The sequence below is a fragment of the Homarus americanus genome, unplaced genomic scaffold, assembly GCF_018991925.1.
Source record: "Homarus americanus isolate GMGI-L3 unplaced genomic scaffold, GMGI_Hamer_2.0 scaffold43349, whole genome shotgun sequence".
Taxonomy (NCBI): Eukaryota; Metazoa; Arthropoda; class Malacostraca; order Decapoda; family Nephropidae; genus Homarus; species Homarus americanus.
The window spans coordinates 118729-142518 of record NW_024739064.1 but is presented as its reverse complement, the minus strand read 5'-3'; the positions used below and the strand labels follow the sequence as shown (position 1 = coordinate 142518).

Below are 23790 nucleotides of genomic sequence, written 5' to 3'. Positions count from 1 at the left end.
AACTATGTGCTATAACTGATTATATGAAATATTAGGGATTTATGTGAGTCCTGAGAGGGACATTCCTGGACAGGGCCGGTGCTAGGAATTGCGGGGCCCAATTAGAAAATTGATAGTGGGGCCCTCTACTCTACAAAGTCGAAGATTGATGTTTTATATTTCGTGTAGTATGCCCGCCTTAGCCAAAAAGCATTAATTACTTGATATACTAAAAGTTTAAAAACAGTATAAAAGTTTTGATTTTTTATTACAAGTTAAGACAATTACAGACAAACTGTTTATGCACGGACCTTTTAGAAACACACTTTTCTGGCTTTTTTATTTGCAAAATCTTTCAAAATCATTTTAAAGTCAAGGGTTTTGGTAATGTCACTTTCTATAGATAGCATCGCCAAATTGTTTAGTCTTTCTTGTGAAATTGTTGACCGTAAGTATGTTTTAATCAGTTTTAGTTTAGAAAAACTTCTCTCACCCGATGCGACTGTTACGGGCATTGTTAAGTAAATTCTCAAAGCAACAAAAACATTAGGAAATGCAGTGAATCGATTGTTTACTACCAGGTATTCAAACAGGGCTTGGGGCTTGGCGACACTGGTGGGCAGAAAAGTTTTCAGAGCTTCAAGTTCTTCAGCCAACAGATAACCATCTACATCTTTACTTGTTACAGTACCTACCTCTACATCAGTGTTCTGTTTTAGTTTGGTGTCAATTAAAGCTGCTTCAAGGTCTACTGTGTGTTTCCTTATTTCTGCCTTTTGTAAGCCCTGAAAGTTATTTAAAAATCCAAATAATTTTATATGGCTTTTAAGCTGCATAAATCTAGATTCTAGAGATTGAATAGCTTTGTCTAGCACTAAGGTAAAGCACTGAACTCTATATGCTTCTTTTGGATCATCAAAAGCTTGATCTTTTGCCTCATATGAAAACATTCTCTTCCTTCTTTGTAGTCGTTTATCTTGAAATTTCCTAAATTCTAGTGGTAATTCAACAGCTTCAGCCAAATCATTTGCGCCTATTAGGACATCATTAAAACCACTCTCTCTATATTTTCTTAGCCATGATAATAGTTTTTCAAATGACTCCATGCCTTCATCAATGTCCTTTGTTTTACCTTGTAGTTCCTTGCTAACATAGTTAACTTTAAAAAGTAAATCATGCCAAAATATCAAAGAAACTAAAAATTTATAGTCTTTTAGCTGGTTTGCTAAACCTTCTGTCTCTGCTTTTACCTTGGGCTCATCTGTTATCTCTGATGTTTCCACAAGTGCATCATATACTTCTCCAACCTGATAACGAATAGCTTTAACACTATCAATCCGACACTCCCACCTTGTGTCGCTCAAGGGTTTCACTGATAACCCAGGTACATGTTTCTTAAAAACTGCCCACCTCTTTGTTGATGCTGAGAACATTATGTAGATCCTTTGCAAGATCCCAAAAAATGTTATAGCATCTGGACAGCACTTGGCTACATCTCCTAGTAACAGGTTATAATTGTGACATGCGCAGGGTACAAAGAAGGCTCTTGGATTATCCTGCAACAGCCGTGCTTGTACTCCCGATGTGTGACCTTTCATGTTGCTACCGTTGTCATAACCTTGGCCTCGAATGTCTTTCACATCCAATTTTAATTCCTCTAGTGTGTTTAATAATGTTTTATATAAATTTTCTCCTGTGCTACTTTCAACCTGCATAAACTGTATGAAATGTTCATAAACACCTGAAGGAGCCAAGTTGCCATCAGAAACATACCTGATCGTTAGAGACATTTGCTCCTGGTGGCTCAAGTCAGGTGTGCAGTCTAAAATTATGGCATAGTACTTAGCTGCTTTTACGCGATTCAGTATCTCATTCAAAACAGCTGTAGCCATAATGTCTAGTAGTTCATTCTGAGTATCTTTTCCTAAATAGTGATTATGAATTTCGTTGGCCTTGACTTTACGTAAATGTTCTTCAAGAACAGAGTCAAACTTTGCAAACAGCTCCACTAAACCTAAAAAGTTTCCATTGTGTACACTCTCATTACCAACTTTTTCTTCTGTCCCTCTTAACGCTAGATTTCTCTCAGCAAGAAACTGCACTATTGCCACTAGCCTTTTGAATACTTGCTGCCAGTACTTTGCATGTTTATTAATAGTTAGTTCACGTTCTTTGTCAATAGTCTGTCCACTATAATGTCTTTGGTATAACTCCCAGAATTGCCATGTGGCTTCCAAATGGTTTTTAGAATTTTCATGCTCATACAACCTTGTATCGTATACAGTTTAAAACTAACACACGTGTGTGCGGGGCCCCCTTGCGGCGCGGGGCCCAATTTGATTAAATTGGTCAAATAGGCTTAAAACCGGCCCTGTTCCTGGACTGGGGTGGGGATGACTTATGTCACTTCATCCCTTTGAGATGTATTAATGTTTTTTGTATCTCAATAAACGTATCAATCAACTCTTGAGCCACACACTGAAATTGTGGTCAGAAGGCGCTCGGAGGTCTCCAACCTCCAACCTCGGCCCTCTTTCGTTGCCTTCACCAAAAACATAACCATAGTCATAGGTAATTGAATATATTTAGGAAAAAGTATGTATTTGAAGATACTATGGCCCTCAGTTAAGACTTACCAGTATATGAGAAGATTCCCAACCGTGATAACCCGTAGAAAATGAGAAATAATCACTTAGAGTGGAGAGGCTCAAGATGGCGGTGAGAGCGACACGACCAATTTAAATAACATGGACACCAGAGACGCGTAGTGGTCAACGCTACAAGCAGTGGGCGGGGTCCGTTTTCTTTAATTTCTTTCAGTGGGAAACCATTCTAGAAGTCAAAACCTGACGACGATGACGATTGTATGTTACCTGACCGTGTACAGTAGCACCCCATGCCACCCTACACATTTACTGGTTTTCTTCAGTAACCAAAAATACATACATAACATCTGGTATATATTGACAAAAATAGAACAACTTAATATAAAAATATCGTGAATATAAATGTTAAATTTTTATCTGACCTTCACGGATCCCCTGAAGCCCATCCATGGACCCCAGGTTAAGAACCCCTGGTCTAGAGAGTGACTTGTGTATATCGTCAATTCAATCAACTTCCGGAACTTTGAATTCCTTTACGGCATTATTACCTGTCCCTTAGGTCATCTTTCATCCCAACATCATGCATCATCCTCTTAGAACTGGCATGTTGTTCGGTGTTTCTTGTGATTACCAAAAATTATGCTCAGATTGAATCTCAATATACAAAATACATTTTTCATTGCACTTAATACGGGTTAGATTCTGGATACAGTCAGATTTGTGATCCTACCCGGAACAAAGGGGACATGTCTTAGTTATTTGGTTCTTCCTTGTAATACATCCTCCAGTAAGACATCCCTCCAGTGCATTATGGCCACCCGTCATAGTGTACTAACCGGACCCATCCTTTACTGATCGGGCGGGAAACAGTGTTATCGACAAGGTATAACCACCACTACTACGATGATATTTGTGTTTATTTGGTTTCATAACAATGCCAATTAAATTTTTAGTAGAGAGAGAGAGAGAGAGAGAGAGAGAGAGAGAGAGAGAGCACCAGAATACCTTATTATATCGTATAAAACACATCATAATAAACTACAGTATATACATGTAAATAATTAACATGTTTCTTAACTGATGAATGCAACACTCACTATTCGTTCCCCCAACTTAAGACTTTTTTTTTTAGTACATTCTGAGAATTGGACGTTACGTTTGTTTACGTTATTTAAGAACGACCTTTTTTAAGTGCGTGGTATTTATAAAAAAAAACGTAAGAGTCCTAATTCCTGTCCACCCCGCCTGGCACTCTCCACTGGGACACACAACAATCTTTTTAACACCATTATTTTGTTACTTTCATAGAGCAAATTGGCCTAAATATCTTAACTTCGGCTTAAATTTTGTCCCATATTTTATTTTATTTTTTTGGACAATAGAAAGAAGATCCGAAGCCATCGACTCTCACACCATTCTCAGTTCACTAACTCACCCAGATGATGGATCAAACGACTCCTTTACGGAATTCACATGTTGTTAGCTTGAGGCTCGTGACACCAAAGAAAGTGTGTGTGTGTGTATAGCAATGGTAATCTTTTCCTCTCCACCACTACCACCAATATTGTTATTGCCATCACCACTATCACCACCACTATTATCATCACTATCATCACCCCCTACTAAGATCTGTATCACGACCGTCATCATCCCCACTAACACCTCCACTGTCGCCACCATCACCCCCCCCCCACTATCACCCCACCATCACCACCATCATCATCACCACATCATCACCCCTACCATCACCACCCCACTATCACCCCCACCATCACCACCATCATCATCACCACATCATCACCCTACCATACCACCCCACCACCCCACCATCACCCCCACCATCATCACCCCGCCATCACCACCCCACCATCACCACCCCCACCATCACCACCATCATCTCCACCACCATCACCCCACCATCATCACCCCCCACCATCATCACCCCCACCATCCCCACCATCACCACCATCATCACCCCCACCATCACCACCATTATCACCACCATCATCACCCCCACCATCACCACCATCATCACCCCCACCATCACCACCATTATCATCCCACCATCATCACCCCCACCATCATCACCCCACCATCATCACCCCACCATCACCAATTCCCCACCATCATCACCCCCACCATCATCACCCCACCATCATCACCCCCACCATATACCGCCATCTCGAGAAACGAAAAACGTCTGTAGCTGTCGCCTTCACTGCTTTCACTATAGCTTTCTACCCAGTCGACCACAATTTAATCATCAACAAAGCTATTGACCTCGGGATTCGGAGAAGTCTTATACCATGGCTTACAGACTTCCTCAGTGACCGACGCCAAGCTGTACGCTTCCGAGTTGCTGTCTCCACCTTTCAGTCACTCATCTGTGGCGTCCCCCAAGGCACCAAGATGGGACCACTCTGCTTCCTTATGCTTATCAATGATGCCCTAAGAGAAGCCCCTGCTCGCTGGAAATATGTCGACAACTCCACCATTGGGATCAGCGTCAACAATTCTGCTCCCGACTATACCGCCCTTCAGGATTTATTGGACAGTATCCAAAACTGGTCCACCAACAACCACGTCACCATCAACCATACTAAGACCATGGTTATGCACATCAACCTCTCCTCCGACATTGTCTCACCCCCTTCCATTACCCTAGATCCGAACACACTCCAGGTTGTAGATTCCACGAAGCTCCTCGGCGTCACCATAGACAACAAACTAAATTGGAAACCACACGTCAGTGAAGTTGTCAAATCCTCCAGTTTCCGTCTCCACCTCCTCTGCCGACTCAAGTCCCTCGGAGTTCCTGCACCCGAGCTCCTCAGTGTTTACTCAACATTCATACTTCCCAAGCTCACCTATGCCTCCCCTACCTGGTCTTCCTCCCTAAATGCCACACAACGTAAACACCTAGAAAAAGTGCAAAAGAGGGCATGCAAGATTATTCTCTCCACATATCAAGAAGCGTTCAACACACTGACCCTTTCGACTCTCACTGACCATCACCACGACCTCATCTGCAAATTTGGTAAGAAGCTTCTGCACCATCCTCGACAACGGCTCCTACTACCACCTGAGATGCCTAGCCCGAGAATTGCTGTTCGACACCACAACCGCATCCAGACCATACGTGCACGAACTGATTGCTATAAGAACAGCCCAGTCCCAAGCATTGTAAAAATTATCAATAACTTGTAATAAACCAGTGTATTCACTCCTAGTTAATACTCTTCTTGCACTGTCACTATGTTGAAATGCCCTGTAGTTTGAGCTTTTCCCCATCCAGTTATTATATATCTTATTTGTATCACTTATGTTACTTGTATATTATTTGTAAATCGAAACCCATTCCCCAATTATGTAACTGTATATTTTCAGCCTTCTGGCTGCCAAGCTCTTTCAGTAAACCGTTAATTATTATTATTATTATTACTCCACAAACGTCTCAAATCGGAGAAGAATACCTCACCTGAAGGATGCTGTCAACAAGGTGGGTAACGAGACCCTAGACAGCGCTACTACCTGAACCTGCCCTTACCCCCCCCCCCTCCCACACACACACACATGCACCAGGTTTCAGGGAGGGAAAGACCAGGAAAAGTTTACCAAGCTTAACGCCACAATAAACTCAAACACCACGGCGAGGCTACACTGCGAGGAGTTTACGCTGTGGGTGATTCAACCAAGTGTGTAAGGCTCAGGTAGGCGTCCCATATTGTCCTCTCTCTCTCTCTCTCTCTCGACCACACACCTGTTACTCCTTCTACCACTACCACCAACACACACCTGTCATTAAACCTGTCACCCACCCATCTCCACCCACACACACCACCACCCACACACACCACCACCCACACACACCACCACCCACACCCACTCACACCCACCCACCTTTTTATTTGAATTTTTGGGGGTTGGGTTGGGTTGGGTTAGGTTAGGAGGCAAACATGAGGTAAAGTGATAACAGTAAACGCAAATAAAAAAAACAAATTCACCAAAATCAATATTCATAGAACCACAAACGAGATTTCAATATCAGAGGATGGTGTTGCGTTTATTGCATGCAACACTCGTATATTAGTTTATGTTCCTACGTGGCGTGCAGGTGTATTGCAACAGGTTCTATATACGGGACTGCATGGTAGCATATAGAGAACACATGTACACACAATCAAAAATAAATCTTTACTGTTTTCTGTGAAGCAATATGCCACAACGGACGAAGGATTTTGACAACCCTACCAAGACAACAGGAGTCGTAGTGTTCATTGTGACATTTATCGATCACCCTCTGTGAAGAAACTTTTTGGTGTGTGTAGGGGGGGGAGGATAATTAAAAAAAAATCATACCTCTACTTGTTTATAGGATTAATTAAGGTAAAATATTCCAACTTTTTACTTAATACCAATATATACCAGAGGAAACTTGTGACCCGAACAAAGAGAAGTAGAAATTGCCTTCTATATATTACAACACAACACGTAATTAAAAAACATGTATTTATTATTGGCAAAATGTATTTAAAAAAAAGTCAAAATTGTGCAAATGAAAGAAAAACAAAAATAAGAAAACTATTGCAGACCCAGGTTTAATATTTCAGTCAAGCTCGAATGCCAGATGCACAACATTCCAATACATTTTCACATACACAGCGTGGACACTAAATGAATATCAATACACAGCAGAATGTATACATAACCGAGCGGGAGTATACACCACGGTTTTATATACGATATACAATAAAAAATCAGTAACCATTGATAGTACAGCAGGAAGGAACAACTAGACGCCACACACACACACACACACACACACCGGCCATCTCGTTGTTAGGGTGAAGGACCTCGTGAGGAAGTTCTATATAACTTCTGCATTTTTGTCATATCAATTCTGACTGGTGAAGAAAACAGTGGATGGGAAAAAGGTGAAGCAAAGAGAAGAGGGAAAGAGTGCGTTTGGGGGGGCTATAATAATACTAATTAACGGTTTATTGAAAAAGTCGGCAGCCCGAAGACTGAAAATATACAGTGGACAAAAATGACTTATTACATACAAAGATATGGGGTGGGTGGGTCGTTTAACAAAAGCTTTCATTACTGAAAGGAGAAGGAACAATGATTGAACATACAAATTATTATAGTTTACAGTTGATGGCCCGGGCCTGGACTGGTCATTGAGACACCAGGTGGTGAGGTGTTCACGTGGTGTAGTAACTCGTCCTCGGGTGTTGATATGAAGGACCTCACGTGGTCATGGAGACGATGAGTGAGTCAGTGCGTATCTTTATTCCTGTATTTTTAATTTCTTTATTCTGTTTGTCTATTCAGTTGTGATAAATTATTCACCTTTAAGCAAATTAATAACTACAGAAGCTGAACACGCACACGTACACGCACACACACACACACACACACACACACACACTTACAGTAATCTGTATGTTCACTGTATGTTCCTTTACCTTTCTCTAATGAAGGCTTTTGTTAAACCACCAATGTATGTAAAAAGTCATTTATGTCCAATGTATATTTTCAGCCTTCGGGCTGCAGAACTTTTTCAATAAACTGTTAATTATTATTATTATTATTATTATTATTACAACTATAACCCCCAAAACTTACAACTCCCAAAATACAACAACTTCAACAACAGCGTAATGGACACAGTCACAACTAAAACAAAAACATTTGACATTTAATAAAACACTTGAATACGACTAAACGGGACAGAACCAATGAAAACACTGCTAATATTTACATGTCAGTTAATATTGTTGTAATTGCCATGACCACTTTCGGAAAAACCAAGTTAACACACCATTAGTTTGTATTTACGTATATATGTAATGTATGTAGGTAATAATGAATAATAATAATAATAATAATAATAATAATAATAATAATAATAATAATAATAAACGGTTTATTAATAGAGTTGCAGCCGGTGGCTGGAGATATACAAACTTACATGTGATTTTGACATAATGATATGCATTGAATACATTTACAGGGCTGTACAGTACATAAATTAGGAGGTGTTTATTATTTCAACAATAGATGGGATGGTGCTGTTCTTATATCTATCGGTGCGGGCTCTTATGGGCTGAATTTTGTTGTAGTGGCGGACTGCACGAGGTGGGTGGGGGACGAAGATAGTGCAGTAGTTCACTGCCAAATCCTCTTAGTGTGTGGTGTTGGTGGTCACTGAGGGATGGCATTTCTAGGGTGAAGAGAGCGTTGTGTAATAATAATAATAATGATAATAATAATTAACGGTTTATTGGAAAAGTTCTGCAGCCCGAAGGCTGAAAATATACATTAGACAAAAATGACTTATTACATACAAAGATATGGGGTGGGTGGGTCGTTTAACAAAAGCTTTCATTACTGAAAGGAGAAGGAACAATGATTGAACATGCAAATTATTATAGTTTACAGTTGATGGCCCGGGCCTGGACTGGTCATTGAGACACCAAGTGGTGAGCTGTTCACGTGGTGTAGTAACTCGTCCTCGGGTGTTGATATGAAGGACCTCACGTGGTCATGGGGACACCGGGTGGTGTGGGGTGGTGTCACACAGTACCTCACTGGGAGGTGGTGTTGTGTTATCCCGTAGTCAGGTGCACAGCCGGCCGGCCTTCTGTTGTTCCCAGGGTGGACGGATTAGCACCTCCTTGTCAGAAGATGGTGGTTAGTAGTAGGGAGGAGTAGCAGTGGCAGGGAGATTAGCGGTGGGAAATATTTATAAATCACCGCAGAAAAATTGATGTTGCTTGCCGATGTATTTTTTTGTGGGGGAGGAGACTATTTTAGAATATTTGGTCACCATGCAATAGGTGGCCCCACTTAACTAAACGTATTTTGTGTTTGTGTTAATAGTTTTCGTATTGGTATTTAAATTTTTATTATCTGGTGATGCTGTTGAATGTTAGTCTCTGCGATTGTAGAGAGATTATCATGTAGAAGGCATATAGTAGATACATTACTGAGGTATAGATGTATCTGTTTTGGGACGAAAACCACTTGACCAACTTCCTAAAGAATAAGTTTGAGAAGTCTTCCCTCCGCAGCCATCAGCAGTATCTCAACAGTTTCCTGACAACATGCAAGGGCGGTAGAAGAAAGATCCGCCCCCATTGTAGTGGTGCAGTTTGAGAGAAAAGTTGTGTAGGAACGGATAGAATTCCTGCTGCATCTCTTCCAAATATATATACGTTTTTTAAGAGTTTTTCATTGAGTCTTCCGTCTGACCAGCTGTTGGAGAAGAACTTTAGGCGAGTTTGATTAGAATGATCAAACTTGTAAAGTGGTAGTTTGATCTTATTCTTCTGTGATACTATTTCTTTAGTTTTCTTGAGTTAGTATAGTGTCGTGGTTATGTTTTATCTCCAGCTGAAGGATGAACACTCTCTGTACTTCTTGAGCTAAAGCGTCTGAGTATTTCCACCGAGTTTGAGCAAGAAAACAAGAGTTGTATTCACCTGAGAGTTTGTTTATACCTTGCTTACAATACACTTTGTTTAATTTTAGTTTATCATCTATACCGGACAGGAATAATGACGTAGAGAGTTTTATGACTTTCGTTCGAGTTTGTTACTTCACACAAAGCGATTACTATTATGTTCGGAAATGTAACGTGGGGTGATGCTTAACCTATGAAATTATAAGGTAAATTGTAGATGTACCAAACGCTAGTGATAAATTGAGTAGAACATGCCTCAATCTATACTGTATTTATGTAAACAAAATAAAAATAACTCTCCCACTCGCTTTAGTAGCCATTAGAGAGAGAGAGAGAGAGAGAGAGACAGACAGAGAGAGAGAGAATATAAATTTAAGGAAATACCCCGCGTTTGTTAATTCAACCAGTACTATTCAGCTGTATAAAGAGAGAGAGAGAGAGAGAGAGAGAAAGAGAAAGAGAAAGAGAGAGAGAGAGAGAGAGAAAGAGAGAGAGAGAGAGAGAGAGAATTGCAATAGTGGGTGTTTCTGTTCAAGTAAGGGAGGGAAAATTGTATTGGAAGCGTAGAATGGGGCGAGGGAAAATTTGGAATGTTAGTAGAGGAAGTAAATGAATTTGATGATTTGTGGGAGGGGAAGAATAGGGAGGAGGAGCAGGGACACTAAAAAGTACACACACACACACACACACACAGCGTCACACTGAGGCCGTACCTGTGTCAGTCTCAACCAATACTGTCTGGTAGTGTTCCCATCGAAGTGAATTATAATTTAATGTTTATCAATGATGAGGAATGTGAATTAGGTAGACATAAGAGACCAGAAGAGTAAGACTTTAGACTTCGGGTTTGAGTTGTGTAGGTCTTGTCATGGGGTATCAAAGACTGCCTAAGAGGACTCGTAAGCCGGTTATATCAAGTCTTTCTCACAACTTTCCAGGGTCCAGTCTCCATGGTACTAGGGCGGGGTGCTGGTCTACTGCTATTACTCTTTTTTCAAATGGCCTCCAGCCTTCCCCATTAGCCACACCTTCGCCCCCATTTTATTACCTTAAGATTAAATATCCTAATACATAAGTAACTATACTAGCTGTGTTGAATTATATAATGAGACAGAACGCAATGAGAAGATTACACATACGTCCTATTTTAGTGTCATCAGCAAATTTACTTATGTCTATGCCGATATCTATGTCGTTTATGTATATAATAAATAATAATGGTCCAAGTACTGAGCCTTGGGGAACTCCACTTGTGACGTTGCTCCAATAGGACTTAGTGCCGTTAATGCTCACTCGCTGTTTCCTGTCCTGTAACCACGCCCTAATCCATTTAAGGATGTTACCTTTCATGCCATGTGCTTCTACCTTTCTAATTAGTCTTTCGTGGGGGACTCTGTCGAAGGCTTTGCTAAAGTCGAAAGGATAGGTTAAATAAACTTAACTTGCATTACCTAGAAAGACGAAGAGTGCGGGGAGATATGATAAAAGTATTTAAGTGGGTGAAAGGAATCAATAAAGGGGATATAGATAAAGTTCTTATAATATCTGAGCAGGATAGGACTCGGAGCAACGGATTTAAGTTGGATAAGTTTAGGTTTAGGAGGGAGATAGGAAGAAACTGGTTCACAAATAGGGTGGTGGACGAGTGGAACAAGCTTAGCAACTTTGAAGTAAGTGCGGGAACGCTGGAAAGCTTCAAAAGGAGGCTAGATAGATTCATGGATGATAGAGAGTGGTAGTAACTCTCGACAGGAGCTGCCATGCACAGGCCAACCGGCCTATTGCAGACTCCTTATTTTCTTATGTTCTTATGTTCTTATAGCAACATCTTGCACTTGAGCCCATCCCCTGCCTTGATCAACATTCTGAATTCTCTCCCCATGTGTCCTGATCTTGTCGTTCTCGTTCCTCCTGTGTGCAGCATCGAGAGTTAGGTTGCGTTGACATGCGGCCATGGGATCGAAAATCCTTATGTCAAAGAAGGCTCCCTGTCCCCGCTTCAAGAATCCTCGAGCACTGACGTCCACACGGGCTTCATTGGATGTGTTTGAAGTCCTGCTACTACTACTACTACTACTTACAATAAAAAAAATAAAAGCAATAAGTTAAATAAGTTAAATATAGCAACCCATAATTGTCTCCAAAAAATATTTTTCTGCAACTTCTCACAGAAATAATATTCTTCTGATATATTTTGAATGATCCTTGAAAGCGCTTTAAACTTTAAGTCGTCGGCGAGTGGATCAAAGTTTGATTCAAGGAACTCAGCAAAACTTTCTGCTCACGCCAGACGGTCCTTTGTGACAAGGGGGAGTGTATGTTTTTATAGTTTCTCGTTTTCTTGGTATGTGTGTGTGTTTTTTTATTATTATTATTGTTATCCTCTCGTATTTATGGGAACTTGTGACAGTCATATGATCCTACAGCTCACCCTGGGTACTCTTGCCCACCTAGGTCATACATACCTTCTCCTTACCTTTCATCAACACTTGTGTCTTGGTATTATCTTTAACACAGCTGTAGGTATTTATTTACCTTCAATTTAACGTTTGTAAACATCCTAATTAACTTACTCTGTGGCAGGTGTGAGAACAATTGATACAGTTAATTAAGAGACATTTGTTATTCATGTTGCATTTGTTATATTGTTTAATAGTTATATAGCAGTATAGTATAACACATATAAGAACCTTACTACCCTCACCCCCATCATCCTCCAATAGATAAGATATATAGTATTTATATTAAGTTCCTCGTCAGAACAAACTCCAAAACTGTTCTTATCGACATTTTTTTTGATATAGTATTACAACATTTATGCTTCTTACAAGTTCATTACTCCGTCCACTCGTCTCTGTTGTTGAGGTCTGGCAGCGTCCATCAAGTATAATTTCCCTCTCTAAAGGTCACCGAGAAGATGACACCAAACGTAAGATGAGAGTCACACATATCAACAACATATCAAAAAGCAGGAGAAAGATTGGCCAAGATTCGTTTGACAGTTAAGTGATATTTCTCGACTAAGAAGTTTGGAATTGACTCGAGGTCATATTTACCGAAAGTTGATGTGGTTTTTTATGTTTGTATATCGATGCTTCACGTCTGGAAAAAGCGAAAACTGTCTTTTGACCACAAGGAGAGAGTAACCTGGGAGTGAAGAAACATGAGATGGGGAGGGTGGGGAGGTGATGGGGTGGGGAGGAGATGGGGAGGTGATGGGGTGGGTAGGAGATGGGGTGGGAGGAGATGGGGTGGGTAGGAAATGGGGTGGGTAGGAGATGGGGTGGAGTGGAGATGGGGAGGTGATGGGTGGAGTGGGAGGGTGATGGGGTGGGTAGGAGATGGGGTGGGTAGGAGATGGGGTGGGAGGAGATGGGGGAGGTGATGGGGTGGGTAGGAGATGGGGTGGGGAGGTGATGGGGTGGGGTGGAGATGGGGAGGTGATGGGGTAGGTAGGAAATGGGGTGGGTAGGAGATGGGGTGGGTAGGAAATGGGGTGGGTAGGAGATGGGGTGGGTAGGAGATGGGGTATTGATGGTCTTCCCCCTTCCCTCGTTACAATGAATGATTAACAAGCGATAATACATAAAAAATAATACAAAAATATAGTTCAACACGTTTCTATTTGATTTTTTTATACATTTTTTTTAACTCGGCAAAAATGTTTTCAAAATAATATTGTTTCACTTTTGTGTATAATGATGGTCTATGGTGATGATTATGGTGACTAATTAACTTAATGATGGTCTATGGTGATAATTATGGTGACCAATTAACTTAATGATGGTCTGTGGTGATAATTATGGTGACTAATTAACTTAATGATGGTCTGTGGTGATAAGTATGGTGACTAATTAACTTAATGATGGTCTGTGGTGATAATTATGGTGACTAATTAACTTAATGATGGTCTATGGTGATAATTATGGTGACCCACCTAGATAATCCAAACTTTGATCCATCCTAAGATTCTACACTATCTCTCATCTCCTATCCACCCCATCCACCCTATCTCCCCTACCCCCCATCCACCAGTAATCCCCTCCCCCCATCCACCAGTAATCCCCTCCCCCCCATCCACCAGTAATCCCCTCCCCAATCCCCTCCCCCATCCACCAATCCCCCATCCACCAGTAATCCCCTCCCCATCCACCAGTAATCCTCCCCCATCCACAGTAATCCCCCATCCACCAGTAATCCCATCCTCCCCCCCCATCCACCAGTAATCCCCCCCCATCCACCAGTAATCCCCCCATCCACCAGTAATCCCCCATCCACCAGTAATCCCCCCATCCACCAGTAATCCCCCATCCACCAGTAATCCCCTCCTTCTTCGACATCTTGTAAAATCCTCTCTATCCGCACTTTCTACCCCTCCCCTCCCTCCCCTCCCTCCTGTGTGTAACTCAGGATGAAATTATGCCATAAACCGGAAGTATACGTGTCTTGCCGCTCTCTCTAGCCGGATAAATCCTTTATTTTGATAGCCGATGCCGGTTATATGAGAGGGCCGGATGTTGCAGGGTACGTTTTGGCGTGTGGAGGAGAATGAGACTTTTTTACATGGCGTTTATCCTCGACTCCAGACTCTTTACTATCTCTCTCTCTCTCTCTCTCGTAGGGGGGGGGGGTCAGAGAGATGGAAGACTGGGGTAACGAGTAAATAGAGAGAGAGAGAGAGAGAGAGAGAGAGAGAGAGAGAGAGAGAGAGGTAATACCAATAAGGATGTAACGTAGGATTAATATAAGATAAATGACGATGTAATAAATATTGGAATAAGATAGGAAGAAGATTAAAGTGAGGAAGAGGATATGGGAGGATTAATAACAACGTAGGAAGGAAGGAAGGGAGGGAGAGTGAGAGAAGGAAGGAAGGGAAGGAAGAAAGTGGTGGTGAAGGAAAGTGAGAGAAAACAAAACAGAAAAACAAAATAAAACAAAATAAAACAAAATAAAATAAAATAAATCAAAATAAAACAAACTAAACTAAACTAAAATAAAATAAAACAAATTAAAACAAAAAATAAAACAAAAAATAAATTAAAACAAAATAAAACACACAATATAGGTTTAACTCCACACATCATTATCTGCTCTATAAAACTCACGAAAAAAAACCCACTGAAGTTACCATCTAACTTCCATAAATCAGTAAATGTTCCTTAAAAAGAATAAACATTAAACAAAAAAACTTTCTAATACGTAATAAATATGCATACAACCAGAGTTTCTTTATGTAAATGCCAAAAAGATTGATATATACTGTATATATTTTTTTAATTAAGGGAAGAAGGTTTAGAGAGAGGAACAAGGGCGGTAATGGACCTATATATATGGTAATGGGGTCACGAGGAGGGTTGGGAAGGTCTTATCCCGTGGGGGTCGCTGAAGGAGGTGGAGGAAGAGGTTAGCCAAACATTGTATTATTTATTTACTTTTTTTTTTAAAGTTGTGTGTTGTTGCATACGAATCTTGACGTCTCTCTCTCTCTCTCTCTCTCTCTCTCTCTCTCTCTCTCTCTCTCTCTCTCTCTCTCTCTCTCTCTCTCTTTCTTTCTTAATACCGCGTTTGTAATGAATGAACAATACAAACACCCAATAATTCATTAAAAACACAAACTATTCCTTAAGAGGCGAAGTTCTATAGACCACATTACGTTTTCTATACACAGCTGACTTGACAAACAAACTAAATGAATCTTTATATCTCACACCGTAAATATCTATTAAAAAAATTTACTCTGCTCTTTGACTTCTTTAATGAGTTTAATTTTTTTTTTGTATGCTGGATGTAATGTGTTTGAATTTTTTTTCCCGATGGTCAAGAGGAGAAAAAAAATCGGAAAGATGGAATTAAAAATGGGGCGTAAATTGGAGATAATGAGGGAATGAACAGGTAAGGAGCCTATGTGATTCAGGTATTTTATTTATTTAATTATTCTCTCGTAATTATATTCCTTCCTTCCTTCCTTCCTTCCTTCCTTCCTTCCTTCCTTCCTTCCTTCCTTCCTTCCTTCTCGTTATCACTTTAATTTTTCTTCCAGTTTATTTTTGTTTTTATATTCTGTTCTACTTATATCTTTATCACTCTCCTCCTTAAGCCTGTGTTCTTATCTCTTTTTGCTTAATTCTCTCCTTAATTCTCTACCTTGTTTCTCTATTTATCAGATTTTCTTTCTCTTAGCGATTTTTTTCTCCATTTTTTTAGTAATTTGTATAACTGTGTTGTTGTTGTTGGTGTTGTTCTTGTTGTTATTGTTCTTGATGTTGTTGTTGTTGTTCTTGTTGTTGTTCTTGTTCTTCTTTCGTACAGCAGATGTGGGTTGGGTATTGTTTATAAGGACTTGGGGGAGTTTTAAGTAAATTTTATGTTTGGATGATTTTAATATTGAGAACTGACTTCATTCTTCTGTGGACGCGATGACTACTTACTGGAAGGAGTCCATGGAGCCCTGATAGAAAGGAGGGATTTATATTTTTGGGGGTTTATTTCATTATTATCATTGTATCTCCTCGCTTCTTCATCTTAGTCTCGTTAATCAATAAATAAACCAAACAGAAACGACCTTCTTGCCCAATTTAACCCTCCCCCCCCACTCTTGTTGCCCCCCCCCCCTCCCCATTTCTATTACCGTCAAGAAGAAAATGAGATAATCTGGGGAATAGTATTTCGATCGTCTGCAAATTCGACCGGAAAACAACGGTCACTGCTGAAGGAGCTGTTCTGGAGATGAAAGTCTTCGGAGATTCGTTTGAGAGCGGTGATTGGCCCAATCCGCCGGGAGCTTTAATAGCCAATTATAACGATCGGTTTACTCTGCCAATTAGGCGTGTCGTAATGGTAGAGGGAGTTAGTGGAGAGCCACTCTAGGAAAGTGGAATTCTGGTCCAATTAGCAATAATTAGTTCCTGGGCGGTGGATAATGCTTCTCTGACTAAAGATCCTGATTTCATGTAACTGACCATTTGCTCTCCATTTGTCACCGATGTTCTTTTATAATATCAAGTTTGGTAATATATAAACACCTCTACCACCCCCCACACCACCTTCACCACCCTGCCACCCTCACCACCCACCACTCCTGCCACCCCCACCACCCCCCACACCACCTCCACCACCCCCACACAACCTCCACCACCCCCCCACCTCCACCACCCCCCACACCACCTCTACCACCCCCACCACCTTCATCACCCTTACACCCCCACCACCCCCACACCACCTCCACCACCCCCCACACCACCCCCCACCCCCACACAGCCTCCACCACCCCCACACACCACCTCCACCACCCCCACCACCTTCACCACCTTGCCACCCCCCCACCACCCCCCACACCACCTCCACCACCCCCCACACAACCTCCACCACCCCCACACAGCCTCCACCACCCCCACACCACCTCCACCACCCCCCACACCACCTCCACCACCTCCACCACAAAAAACAAAAATGAACTCGGTATAAAGTGTCGCAGCTGCAGTTATTTGTTAGCTGACAGTAAACACCTACGACGTGAAGCTGCAACTCCCTTACCTTAGCACCCAGAGCAGCGCAGCCCACCTTACACCCCTCTCTGGTAACGAGATAACACACTAGGTACTTAGTATTTCCATAGGGGGTGGGAGGGAGATCGGGGCGGTGTGGGAGGGTGAGAGAGTGGGGGTAGGTAGCAGGGGGTGTGGGGGGTGTGGGGGGAGATGTGGGTGGGAGGTCGTTCTTAGATACGAGGTGGCTCCTCTTCCCCTTTGTTGTTGAGTATAACAAGTGATAAACGGTAAACAAAGCACATTTTCCATAAGGCCTTTGACGACTCGTTAGCTCCCAGGTGTGATAGACTAGTGCTGGTGGACTGGTCGAACCTTTGGAACCTGCTGCTGAGATTCCGATTTTCTTTGATTCTGTCGGTGGGAAATAATCATGACTCGTTCTTCTTCATAAAAATAAAGTCTGAAGACAGACAGACAGACAGACAGACGTGATTTTTAACGAGACACTAAAGTAGGTTAACTCGTACAGCCACATTTAGACGATCATTTGAACACATATAAACAAACTTTAACTCGTCGTGGGTGGACTTACGATATAATCTAGGGACGTTTTCTCAGCCACCTTCTCCACTGTGGATATTTGCATAAAATTTGCCTACACAGGATTGAAGAGGAAACAGCCTGCGAGCGTGGCACACAGTTGCTTAAAGTAAGTTGCAAAGTTTCTTAAAGTTCTGTCATTATGCATAAAATTGACTTATTATATAATCAAGTTAGGTTAGGTTAGGTTACGTTACGTTACGTTACGTTACGTTACGTTACGTTACGTTACGTACGTTACGTTACGTTACGTTTGGTTAGGTTTGGTTTAGTTTGGTATTATGTAATCAGGTTTGTCCGGCTAGTAGTATGGAAGATCTGCAGCGAATATAGTGACTGATTACTGAAGGCATTTAACGTTTTACGTAGAAACAACCTAACCTAACCTAACCAACATACAGTCCATAGGTTAAGCAGTGAATTAATATTTTTTTTTAAGTCGTAATTTTCACAACAAAACAGAATTATATAAAACTTGAATCTTAACTGAACCAAAGTTACATTTAGTTGATCGAGATAGTCGGAGCTGGAGTAGAAATTAATCTGCCTTTATACGTTTAGTTCAACTCTTGATGGATGGGTAGATTAGAGTTGAGAGAGTCATTGTACTCTTAATCAATTATCAAAATATGGTTAATGTTGATGGTTACTGTTGTGGGTTAATGCTTCTAAGTTCTCAAGTGTTAAGTTATAAGTGCATGTTGGAGTTTCTGTGTGTCTGAGGGTGACTTGAAAGATCTCTTGTTGTCGAGGGTAAGGTTGAGTGTGTCTTTATGACCCTTGAGAGCTATGGCATTTGGAGTCTCTTAATCCCGGTAAAGCCTTCATGATAGCTGGGTCCAGGTCGAGGTTTGTGGACCGGTAGTGATCGTGGCGCAAGTCCTCAAAGGTGGATGAAGGCTGCAGTGAAGAGAACGGCTCCTCTCATTCTGGAGTTCCCATAACACTAAGGTTAAAGGAGTACTGTTTATTAAGGAACATTATTGGTGCGCACCAATGACCAGACTGATTGGTGTTAGGATTTCGGCGGCCGAGTGGATACAACGCTCGCCACCAGTCCTAAGGGTCGTTGGTTCTATCCCAGTTCACTCAGGTTGGAGAAGTAAAGGAACACCTGACTGACTAATGACTCTTGGGTCCTCAACTGACTAACATGTAACCTGCCGTGAGTCTGACTTATGGAACAGAACAACCTTAAAGGAAGAATAATTAAGTGACTCCACACGACCAGCTCTCCTCCATCACCTCCACCACCACCCTCACCACCCTCACCACCACCACCACCACCTCCTCCACCACCCTCTACACCTCCACCACCACCACCTCCTCCTCCACCACCACCACCACCACCACCACCACCTCCATCACCACCACCACCTCCTCCACCACCACCACCCTCATCACCACCTCCACCATCACCACCTCCATCACCACCACCACCTCCTCTCCACCACCACCACCCTCACCACCTCCACCATCACCACCTCCATCACCACCACCACCTCCTTCACCACCACCTCCTCCACCACCACCGCCGCCACCACCACCTCCATCACACCTCCACCACCACCACTACCACCACCACCACCTCCACCACCTCCATCACCACCTCCTCCACCACCACCTCTACATCCCACCACCACCACCTCCTGACTCCTCACTTCCTCCCCACCCAAAGCCTTCCTGAGCACGGACTACCCTGATGAACCAACTCTAAACTTCATTATTAAATTTTATCACAAGTCACACCTAAGTAAGAAACTTGTGTGGCGGACAGCTAACTTAAGGAGACGCCACGGGTTAATAGAAGACTTTAACTCCGTCATTATCTAGCCACAACTATAGTGACAGGTCTGAAATATATGTATTGTATGTGTATATGTATGTGTGTATTTGTATGTATATGTATATCATGTGTACATGTATGTATGTCTTTATGTATGTACGATTATATGTTAAATTTAACCAAGTGTCTGATGACGTCACTTGAGGTAGGAATAATTAACATTTAAAAGATTTCAAAGTAATAGTTGAACCTGACCTGACCTGACCTGACCTAACCTAACCTAACCTAACCTAAAATTAACACCAAGCATAGCATTAACCTACCTAACATTGACATAAGTACTTAATTACTCTCCCACGACCTATGTTTGGTTGAAAAGGGTCACTTAACAACGAAGAGAGTGGTTAGATTAGGTTAGGTTAGGTTAGATTTAGTGACCCTGATGTCGCGATCTGTTGGAAATGAAGAAAAAATTCCGTTATATCGAGGGTCCGTAAGATGTGACCCACCCCCTCATTTCACGGATTATATGGAGATAGAAGTCCGCTATATGGAGGAAAAATCCGCTATATAGAGCCATTTACTATAAGAGATGTGGGGGTAATGGAGGTAATACTAATTTGACTCTATACTGAGGTTTTCCCTCTCGGTTGACTCTCCCTCCCTCTCCCTCCCTCTCCCTCCACCATCTCATCAACCTCTCTTACGCCTTTAAGCCTCTCAGCCAGCCTCGACCTCTCCTGGGAAAACCTCTCTTCGCCAGTATATTGTTGATAACGCGGCAAACTAGCTCTCTCTCTCTCTCTCTCTTTCTTTCTTTCTTTCTTTCTCTCATTCACTCTTTCTCTCTCTCTTTACCTCAATTTTCCACCAGTTTATTCAGTTTTCTTTGCTTCTCCTTTGTTCACATCTTTCCCTCTCTTCTCTCTTCTATCTTTTGTTTTCACGTTCTCTTCCACTCTGAATCCTCATTATTCCTCTACTTCAGTCTAGCTTTTTTTTTTAATCCACTAGTTACGTCAAAATTCTTCTCCACTTTTGGTTAATTTTTTTTGTTTCGTTTTTTGAGAATATTATTATCTATGTTTTATTAGTGTTTATTATTATTATTATTATTATTCAATTATTCTCTCGTTTTCTCTCTCTCTCTGTTACACTTTTCCATTTTTTTTTTATCAATTTTATTTATTTTTTCGTATTTATATCGTGAATGTCCTCTTGTTATTGTGTATGTCTGTTTCTTTCGTCCTTATCTCTATTCTTTCTTTTATTTATCTATTTGTGTTATTTCATCTTCCCATCCCACTTCCTACTCTTCTTTCTCTTCCTCCTCTTCACCCTATCCCCCTCTTCCTCCTCCTCCTCACCCTACCCCTTCCTCCTCCTCCTCACCCTACCCCTTCCTCCTCCTCCTCCTCCTCTTCACCCTACCCCTTCCTCCTCCTCTTCCTCCCTCTCTCCTCTTCCTCACCCCTACCCCTTCCTCCTCCTCTTCCTCCCTCTTCACCCTATCTCCCTCTTCCTCCTCTTCACCCTACCCCTTCCTCCTCCTCTTCACCCTATCTCCCTCTTCCTCCTCTTCACCCTACCCCTTCCTCCTCCTCATCCTCCTCCTTCTCTTCACCCTATCCCCTCTTCTCCTCTTCACCCCCACCAGGGCCTAAGGGCAGTTGACTCCAGTGCCACTTAAGCAGGATTCGCTTGTCCTTTATAAAGTAGGAGTGTCGAAGGATCCTTTATAGAGCGTCCTTAACACTCTTGAGAATCATTAGTGTGTGCTTGTCGTTAACTGCTCGCTGCTGTAGAAATTGTTTGCTTCTTTGTAAATACAGCTGTGTGTGTGTGTGTGTGTGTGTGTGTGTGTGTGTGTGTGTTAAAACAATAAAAAAATATATATATAAAATCAATGGAAATTAGATTAGTCATTCGGCCAATTTAACTTGATTTTCCGTCGTCTGGGTTATGCTAGTCTTCCAGTCTCCAATAGAACAGTGTCTGGTTATACAAGCCAATCTGTACACACACACACACACACACACACACACACACACACACACACACACACTGTCACTATGTTGAAATGAACTGTAGTTTGAGCTGATCCCCATCTAAGTTACTATATGTCTTATTTGTGTCACTTATGTCACTTGTATATTATTTGTAATTCGTAACCCATGCCCCAAATATGTAACTGTATATTTTCAGCCTTCTGGCTGCCAAGCTCTTTCAATAAACCGTTAATTATTATTATTATTATTACACACACACACCCACACACACACACACACACACACACACACTGCTAAATGAGATTATGCTAAATTAACTTTACCTTGTGGACTTGCGGACGTTGTGGAAGAGACTAACATGTCTGGCCAGCGAGACAACACCTACCGTCGATTAGGGAATTTTGGGTGAGGTAAAACTGCAAAAAAAAAAAGTAACAACTTCTGATGTTTGTATATAACATTTCAAATACAATTAGCGTTTAGTGGTTGTTAATACATATGCAGAGAGAATACCTTGTTAATTTTAATCTAAAGGAATTTAATTACTATGAAGGATTAGTCTCAGAAGTAAACATTTATATTAACATTTATATTAACATTTATATTAAAATTTTACGAAGGAAGAATTAATATTAAAATCAGCTGAGTAAAAAAAAAACTTGAAAGGTGGGTTAAGGAAAATTTGTCTGTCTGTCTAGTGTTGGATAGAAGCTAAAATACTTTAGACGGTGTTACGCCGTCTCTTAATTTACTTAAACATCCAGGTTCTAGGCGTAACCAAACAAAAAAGTGAAGTAAATTAAAAGGGAATAAAAATAAATAAAGTAAACCTTTAAGAATTTAATTAATTAAATATTAACACAATAAAGAGCCTCGTAGGCTGTCACAACAAATTGATTCACCATCGAAACTTTTAAGACACAAATGATACTAAACATCGAAACATCAAAAGAATGAAAATAAAGCATTGGATTACGTTAACACTGCATAAACATATAAACACTAACACTGAAATTAACTAACGTGAAATAACACTGAATTACTTAAATGTAACTAAGCAAATACTGATGGACATAAATAGAGACATTAATAGGTACTCACATAGATATATCACATTGGTGGCGACAGGAACAACACAAATAAATTAAGTATAAGTCACAGGTGACGAGTGTCACTCAAAGGATGTGAGCTGTATGACAAGAGGAGTGAACTGACTCTGTCTCCAGGTGGATTACTATATATAAGCCACCGACACACCGGATGATGCAGCCTCATACTTCACAGACGGCCGTCCTACATCCGGAGCGGCCTTCGACTACGACTGGCAGATGATCGGAAATGACGTCATGGAATGCACCTACTGTCCGGAGCCAGCAGCCAACCCACTTGAACACTATCTCCTCGACTGCGAAGTCACACAAGACCTCCGAAACAAAACTCAAATCTCCCAAGAAGCACACACAACACCAGCGGCCACTCTAACCCGAAAGGCCCAAACAGACCACATTCACCACCTTCTCCGGGTCATCACACGATACCCACCACCCAGATAGCTTAGAAAGTATCCTCTCCCAGCAAGTGCGGACCCCCTACTGTCGGGGGGCGCGCCACTCCGAAACTGACCACGTCCAAGAGTGGGGGTTGGTGGTAAGCGTCCACTGATCGGGGGTCCGCTCACACTTGCAACCTGCAGTATCCTTCCAAACCTGCAGGTGGGACCACCTCCAATCCCAATCCGGTCTGGCTGCTCCAGGAGCTCCAGCCGGAACCACCAAACGGGCCGCCTATAGGCAAAGGCCCGTGTCGGACTACGGTCCGACAATCTCAACAACAACAGCCACGCGACCCG

General features: G+C 41.7%; 1 long non-coding RNA gene across 3 annotated transcripts in view; it reads left to right on the top strand.

Annotated features, from left to right (window-relative positions):
- Positions 1-23790, top strand: part of LOC121874415 — a 145225-nt gene that overhangs the window by 5118 nt on the left and 116317 nt on the right. The window lies entirely within an intron of this gene.